Source organism: Electrona antarctica (genome assembly GCF_951216825.1).
Source record: "Electrona antarctica genome assembly, chromosome: 3".
NCBI lineage: Eukaryota > Metazoa > Chordata > Actinopteri > Myctophiformes > Myctophidae > Electrona > Electrona antarctica.
In genome coordinates this window covers 7,081,234-7,090,282 of record NC_136808.1, presented here as the reverse complement: position 1 = coordinate 7,090,282, position 9,049 = coordinate 7,081,234, and positions in this window count along the sequence as shown.

Sequence of the window (9,049 nt, the reverse complement as noted above, 5' to 3'; positions counted from 1 at the left end):
GGCCTATATGTAAGAAATCTGTCATTCCAAAGCTACAATCCAATGAACTGTATTGTTAATGTTAATAGACACTATGCAATGTGATGTAACATGTCATCAATGTACATACGCTATAATGATCTAATAATTAGTTTGACAATAAACTCATGGACATACTGTAATGGTAGTCGTTGATGTTTTGTCGTATGTGCTGTTTGAGCGGTGCCTCTGCTCCATTACGCCGCCCTGAGGCTCTGAGGTGGAGATTCTTAATTGCTGTCCATCGAGAAAGTGGCAACCCTCAGCCCAGTGCTCTGGTGGTGGAGACTCCAGACACACATCCAGCTGTTGGGGTTCCAAATAACTGGCAACCCTCAGCCCAGTGCTCTGGTGGTGGAGACTCCAGACACACATCCAGCTGTTGGGGTTCCAAATAACTGGCAACCCTCAGCCCAGTGCTCTGGTGGTGGAGACTCCAGACACACATCCAGCTGTTGGGGTTCCAAATAACTGGCAACCCTCAGCCCAGTGCTCTGGTGGTGGAGACTCCAGACACACATCCAGCTGTTGGGGTTCCAAATAACTGGAACCCTCACTAGAGCCCTGGCGCTCTGGTGAAGACTCCAGCCACACATCTGGATGTTGTGCTTCTCAGGAGGAGCCATGACGTTCTGCTGCGCCATTCACAGAGTGAGAAATAGACCTTGAAGACACGTCAATTCAAATCGTCAGAACATCTAAGGGTAGCCATATACATCAAAGAAGCGCTGCTCTCACTCCCTTGACAGTATAGTGTACAGGCGACAGTTGTCAGGAGCTATGTTAGCTTATGGCTGTGACTTGTTCTCAGTCCGGTGCTTGTGCTCTGCTAAACACCGTTTATCCACAGGACTCCATTGCTGTCATGGCTGCTGTGGTTCCTTGCCTCTACACGCTTGCCACTCCCCCCCCCCCCCCCCCCCCCCTCCTGGACAGATAGATGTCTCTGAGTCATGCATTGGGTTTACAACCAACCTAAAGTAGTGCCACCCTAACTACTTCACACCAATAACTGACCCCTGACCCCTTCACAGAGCTCTAGTGCCGTCCTGACCAGGAGTACTATTCCATTCACTATATTTAAATGTATTCACCAGGAATTTATTTTGGTCTATGGAACAGCATATTTTTAGGGGACTTCTGCTTCCTATAAAACGGCCAGAAACCATGCACTCACCGCCTTGGTTCTCATATCCCCGGGTTCAAGAGCACCAGACAGTAATGTGTACAGTGCAGCTATATGTGGCTGTAACTCATTCTGGGGGTGAGTTCTACAAAGCAGAAATGTCGCTCCATTGAATTCAAGGTTTTGCCTAAAACATCACCATGTTGTTGGAAGAGGAATTCTAAAAAAACGGGGACCCTTATTTCACCGGCATACAGTGGATTCTTATTTGGGTTACATTGAACTTTCAAAAAATGCTAAATACTAAATGTGAATTACTCAATTTCTGACAAAACGGTGACTCGTAGCACTCAGCATACAACAGAAATGGATTCAGCACATACAAATCATATAGAAACAACAATTTAAGTACAATTTATCAGAATTATAGCCAATTTCAAGTTTTAGTGATTCATTGTGCTACTTATATTTCTGGCAAAACAGTGACTCGTATCACTTGGCAGAAGGCAGAAATGGATTCAGCACATAAAAATCATATAGAAACAACACATTAAGCACAATTATTTATCAGAATTATAGCCCATTTCCAGTTTTTAGTGATTAATTATGCTAATTACTCAAGTTCTGACCACACAGTGACCCGTATCACTCAGCATACGGCAGAAATGGATTCAGCACATCAAAATCATATAGAAAACAACCCATTAAGTAATTTTGCCCCAAGAATGCCTACAGGGTCATTTTCTAAAGGGTTTTTTCCATTTCAGGACTGGTCTAATATGTAGGGGCAGACAGTTCCAGAGTTTGGGGCCGGCCACTGAAAAACTCGCTCGCCTCTGGACCTGTTATTGGAATTGGGCACAGTCAGGAGTCCATAGCTCTAATGCGATGCATTTAGAGCTATGTTACTCTCGACTTCCGCCGCTCGCATGAATGCAGACCAGCCTCTCGTCTTTAGCGTAAATAAAAAGAACGTGCTTCCACTAAGGAAAGTAGGCTTTCTAATGACACAACCCGCCTTTGTTGGAAGTTGAGAGTAACATAGCTCTAAATGCATCGCATTAGAGCTATGGGCCAGAGCTAAGTCAGGAGCAGCTGGTCAGCTGACCTCAGGGCCCTGGCTGGAGTGTATGGGTCCATGAGTACTGATAAATACAGGGGGGCCAAATCATTTAGGGCTTTAAAAACAAAAAATAAAATCTTAAAATCAATTCTGAATTTAACGGGTAGCCAGTGGAGTCAGTGAGGCAAGGACGGGAGTGATATGATCACACCTCCTCGTACCAGTGAGGAGGCGAGCGGCGGCATTTTGCACAAGCAGACGTCTGAGGGCAGACTGGTCCATGCCTACATACAGTATAGCGCATTACAATAATCGAGCCTTGATGAGATAAAGGCGTGGCTGACCCTCTCAAGGTCAGGTCGGGAAAGGTAGCCCTTGATCCTGGCCACGAGCCTAAGTTGATAATAACTAGTTTTGACCACGGAGCTGATCTGTTTATTAAATGTACATATATGGAGCTGACCTGTTCTGACATTCCATTTGTTGATCCTTCCCCAACCATCCTTCCTGTTCTGACATTGCATATGTTGATCTGACCTCATTAAACCCTGTACACTCAAGACACGCTCCATGCGGCCTTTTTCCATCTCCGAAACATGGACGGCCTTTTTCCATCTCCGAAACATTGCACAAATCAGAGCCTACCTGTCATTAGATGATGCAAAAACATTAATCCACGCTTTTGTCTTCTCACGTTTGGATTATTGCAATGCGCTTTTATCTGGCCTCCCAAAGAAATCAACTGACAAGCTACAACTTGTGCAAAATGCCGCAGCCAGAGTCCTAACAAAAACCGGTTGGTTTTATTGATTTTAAAGTTCTTTACTTGTTTACAAAGCTTTAAATGGCCTCGCCCCCACCTATCTCCAGGACTGCTTGCCCAGGTATGTCCCAAACCGCCTCCTTTGGTCCGCCACTGCTGGCCTGCTTGAAAAGCCACAAAGAATGGCATTGAAGAAATATGGCGAAGCAGCGTTCTCCTTCCACGGGCCGACCTCCTGGAATAAACTTCCAATGCACCTTAGACTGGCACCCTCCCTAGATGTTTTTAAAACACAGCTTAAGACCTATGTGGAATCTGAGAATCAATAATTCTTACAATATCTCATGTTCTTGAGCATAGCATATGGTGATCTGTTTAGTTGGTCAGACTAGCTGGCTGGCTTAATTGGGGTCTGTCTTTGATATTCAAGGACCACCTGGGGACAGGGGTTGTTTTTACTGTGCCTTTTGTTTGAGTCCTGAGATCCTGGTTCACACCTAGGGCCATCAAATGCTAAAACAGTGGATCAAAGGGCCACAGTGATCCTGATTTACCTTCTAGGAATGGCCAAATGGTAGTCTGGTCCAATGTGTATTGTGTAAACCTGTACTTAAGCTAGTTGATTCTCTATGTCATTTAGTCAGTCGATCCGAGGCCGTGAGGCTGGAGGAGCCTATGCCATGCTTTGCTGTATGCTGTGTTGTCGAAATAAACATCAAGGAACATCTTACTCTGTCTGCTGCCGTCTCACAATTCTCTCCTGGCTCTCCCGTTTTGGTTAAGTAATTCGTGGTGTTTCGTGTCCAAAATACACAACATGTGGTGCCGACCCGGTCGTGTTGATGCATTTTTTGCGTCAGGCGAAGGGAACGACATGATGTTGCCCTGAAACCCGGTGTCTTTGGTGCGTTCCAGCGCCAGGCAGGACGAATCGGCGGCTTTTTTATTCAGTCTAATCAGCAAGTTTTTGTGGGAGACGACAACGACGGGTTCCGGCGGAACGAGGACGAGGATGGCGACGGACCACCGCGATGAGGAGTGTTTGCGCAGCGGCGACGTGCGTCTCTTTCCAGCCGGCGGGCAGAGGAGCGGTCGACGAGGAGCAGCAGCCTTCACGGGGGCCTTCGATCTTCGACTCGGCGCAGGGGACGGCGAGCAGTGGAGCGATGCGGCGCGGCGGGGGCACCAGCGTTCCAGGGGGAGAGGGGATCGCTCATCCCGACGGGGGGAGGCGACCACTCGACGCTCGGCGTGGCGACGGTTTTCACTTTCCATGGCCGACTGCCGACACAAGCTGAGGGCCTTGCGGACCTGCGGGGTCTGTGATGAAGTTACGTTGCGGCCTTTTTCTCTTCGTATTCCCATCTCTGTTGTTTCAGAGCTGGGAGGGGGGAGGTGATGATGAGATGATTATGAGAACTTTCAGCGAGAACAGCGGTGAACATTTTCTCAACTTGATCCGTGGCTGGAGCGAACATTGAGGTAACGGAATGCAGCAAACAGAAGATTTTCCTTTGTTCATATGGAGGGGAGATGCGCATTCCTTCTTTCTGATTACGAAAATTGCGGCGCGTCGAGGAACTGCAGCCTTGACTGCCCGAGCGTGATGACTGATGGACAAAGAGGTTATGTATTATTGTGAAAGTGTTTTTAATTGCATACTAGACAAATTGGAAGAGAAGATATATTGTTTTCAACACGAATTAGTAGGCATTATTGATGGATCTGTAGATCTGCTACTTTGGTATTTTTTGTGGACATGTGTCAAGTGTTCATATTTTGTCATCTTGCCCTTTGACCATCAGTTTTATCACCCTCCACAGGCCTAATCATCTCAGACCTATATTATTATATCATATTATATTATGGATTGCCTGACGCCAAGCTCAGATTTTATATCTTAATTAGGCTCCATACTGTCTGCCTGTAGTCAAAAGTTAGCTGGCATATTGAGAGGTCTATTTGGATAAACACTACATGTATTTGACCTTGGTGCCCAGTGAGAAAGTAGATAGGAGTATTTCTCTCTGTCTCTGCTAGCAGGGAAAGAATGTTATCTTCAGGTTGCCATAGCAACGCCAGCGTCCACGCTTTCCCGGTCTATGGCTTTCATGACGGAAACTAAGGAAGTTGTCCCAATATCAGTCCCATCACCTATGTGCTGGTCCAATCAGCGTTCGACACCTAGTGCCAGCGTGGCATTGTGGAAATTAACTGTGTATTGAGCCAATGAAATGTGTATCAACAATAACGTATTCTACAGTATGAATAGCCTTTGAAATGAATTGTTCGTCAGAGACTACCCTGTGCCCTTTTGGTGGTACAGGGGAGAGTAATTTGGCTGTATGCGGATCTGTTCTGTCTCTCTGATCTGAAAATGAATTAACTAAACCATAATTGCTCGGACTGGACAATCCTTCTTCCTGGTGGTTTCATCTTTTTATTGACTTGAAGGTATTTTTCTAAAAGAGTATTTCCTGCTTAAAGCTATGGTTAACTTGGTCATAGGCTCTCGGCCTAGTTGTGGTGCTGAGTATTCATCAGTACTTTTAAAATACTTTCTGTGTACTCTTTGAGTACTTTCTCTAAAGTATTTTTTATAGTTTTAGCCCTGTGTGGCTCAGTAATTCAGTATAATACAGTCCTTTATATCTTTGGTCCCTTTGGCATTTTATATGCAACAAATGGGTTTTATCTTAATTATAAATCCATCAATTATGTTGATTGTATGTTTTTGTCGTATAATTTGATAAGTTGAGTCATGAGTAGCCTACTTATGGAACAATGAGGTAATTTCCTAGAGACGTGTAGAGAATATTAGTTGAATATTGCTTAGAGCCTTAGACTCTGGCCTGTTAACGTATTTATACCTGAACTGCCTTAGTAGAGCAGAGTTTTATTTAAAGCATTATAAACGTATATGTTATAGCATGTCCTAAATTAAGCAGTGTAGTATAGGATGTTTTTTCGCTTTATAGTGGTGTCTAGGTTTTTAATGTGTTGATTAGCAGGGTTGGGCCTGGCGGTCCCAAGCCATAAACACGCCCGATCTCGCTTATTTGTAATCAATCAACATTTCAGATTAGATTTTAATAGAACACTAAAAGATTCTACTGATGCTGAACCGAAATTTAGTTATGTGTAAAGTGTGTAATGAGAATTGCCTGAAGAAGTTATGTAACCTTGATTTCTGTCTGTCTCTGTAACCATTTGAATCATTTTACCATTATTCACTGTTTGTGGGATTATTTAGTTGTCAGAAGATTGATTTAAATTACGGGATGGGAGTTATTAGTGAGGGGTTAAATTTCTGTTGGCTTCTGTTCTGGGATATAACGTGTTCTTCCTTTTTCTTATTTTTCATGTTATGGTCCTGTGAATCTCCAAGAGAGTTTCATGTGATCTGGTGCTTAAACGTTATCCTAGATTTGAGTAACGACAGGGAAATTATCCTCCTAATGATGTAACTTCTGTAATGAAATCATTTATGTCAAGTTGTGTAATCTTGAATGTCTGTGTTTGAAAACCATGTTGGGGGAGATTCTGTACTGTAAGGCTGTTATTCTGGTGTCTTGAATGTATTGTTAAGCTGAGGATCAAGGGGGGCGGTAACTGGTAAGAATTATGGTTTCTTCATATTCTTTTGCGACAGACGTTTGTTGTCTGTCGAGGGGGGTTGTGTGGAATCTGAGAATCAATAATTCTTACAATATCTCATGTTCTTGAGCATAGCATATGGTGATCTGTTTAGTTGGTCAGACTAGCTGGCTGGCTTAATTGGGGTCTGTCTTTGATATTCAAGGACCACCTGGGGACAGGGGTTGTTTTTACTGTGCCTTTTGTTTGAGTCCTGAGATCCTGGTTCACACCTAGGGCCATCAAATGCTAAAACAGTGGATCAAAGGGCCACAGTGATCCTGATTTACCTTCTAGGAATGGCCAAATGGTAGTCTGGTCCAATGTGTATTGTGTAAACCTGTACTTAAGCTAGTTGATTCTCTATGTCATTTAGTCAGTCGATCCGAGGCCGTGAGGCTGGAGGAGCCTATGCCATGCTTTGCTGTATGCTGTGTTGTCGAAATAAACATCAAGGAACATCTTACTCTGTCTGCTGCCGTCTCACAATTCTCTCCTGGCTCTCCCGTTTTGGTTAAGTAATTCGTGGTGTTTCGTGTCCAAAATACACAACACCTACTTTTTTACTCTAGCATTTGGCTGAGTCAAATTTTTTGTTGACTCACTGTTTTACCTATTTTACCTATTTCATTGTCTTTTTTATGCATTTTCTCATCACGCCTCTGTACTATGCTTTCACTGATCTTGCTCTGATTGTGACCCTGATCGTGATGTTGGTTGATGTTTTAGCATTTTTTTTATGTTGTTTGGTGTTTTTGGCATTTTTTGTACTTTGATTGTGCCTTGATTGTTATGTTGTTTGATATTTTATATAGTTTTATATAGGCTACTTTGTACTTTATTTGTCTTGTAAAGCACTTTGTGTCATGAAAGGTGCTCTATAAATAAAGTTTATTATTATTATATGTGGCCAGTACAGAATTCCTTCCATATGTTGTTCTGCCCCCCATGCCAAAGCGCCAGCGCTCGCCCAGCAGTCTGCTGTCACCTAGGCGGATGCATGCACGCGGGCGAGGTTGCTTCGCGCCCTCAGGGCGTCTTACTGGTGTATAGACAGTAGAGAACTGCGGATGAGCTTTTTTGTCACCCTAATCCGCCCGTGCATATTAATGATCCGCCCGTTATCCGACCGCATTAATTAATTGATCCAAATTATGAATCCGCAACCACCCGAAATCCGCATCTTTAAAATTATTATTATTCTTTTATGGTAATTCCGTTAGTTTTTTTAGTCGTGCGATTGCAGAGATGCGTTGATTTAGCCTACGGATTTGTATTTTGTCCATTCGTCTTTTTTTTTGGTGCTGCGCTGCGCTGCGCTGCGGAGGCCGCTCTGGGCTGGCCTGCGCTAACACAACATGACTTTCTCTGCAGGAGGATTCTATATGCGCAGCTCTAGAAGACTCATTTCACTATATGAATTTAATAATTTTGCTTAGAACACAGTAGACTACTAGACTAGACTTACTATAGACTACTACAGCTATGAACTGTAACAGCAGCCTACAACTGGACGAGTGGGCGATCCTGTCATGACGAATGAATAAATAAAATATGTTGCATAATGCATACGCCTTGTAGATTTATCACACAATCACACATACATTTCTATGGGATATTTAGCTACATGAGATTATTATACAAAGAAGTACTCTGGTTTTAAATAAACACATGTTTATTTATTCAAAATAGACATAGGCCAAGCCTATATATAAACAGATTGAACACAGATTGTCTGTGTCTCACAGACAATACGATAGGCCTAATAGGCCAACGATAGGCCTATTCTATTGGCACTTAGCAGCAACGAAATGTGCAATCAGCAACTTCCCAGCGCAAAGTGCGCACAATTGAACAAACTCCAGTAGCCATTCTGGCCAACATTAACAAAATAATAACCTTTTTGAGCATATAAAGTGCCAACTCAGCTGTGCTGCTCAGCCTTCTAGCTTATAATAAAGCAATCAGCATAACCAAAACTGTAAACTGGTGCCTAACTGCCTATACAAAATCCAGTGGCCACCACATTAACATAATATAATAATAGTCATATTATAAAGTGCGCAGCACGGCTCACTGCAGTGCTGCCTTGCAGCTTATAAAACAGAATAGCTGCCAAAACTGGTGCCTGATACTGCCCTTGGCCTAACGGGCCTATTTTTTAACAGACATGTCCTTTTTCTTTGCACTGTGCAGGAATAAGATCGCATCAACTGTGCCTGGATTGAGGCGATTACGCCTCGCCTGGATTATGCGCCCTGCTGCACTGAAACACCGTTCACTAGCAGCACTTGTTGCGGGAACTGCAAGCATTCTCTTTGCAAGTCGCTGCAGCCGAGGGAATGAGTGGCCTTGTTTTTCCCAGAAAGCAAGCAGATTGTCACCGTCCTCCTCCGTCAGTGGAAATGTTGTGGAGGAGTATTCATCCACTTCATCTCTGTCT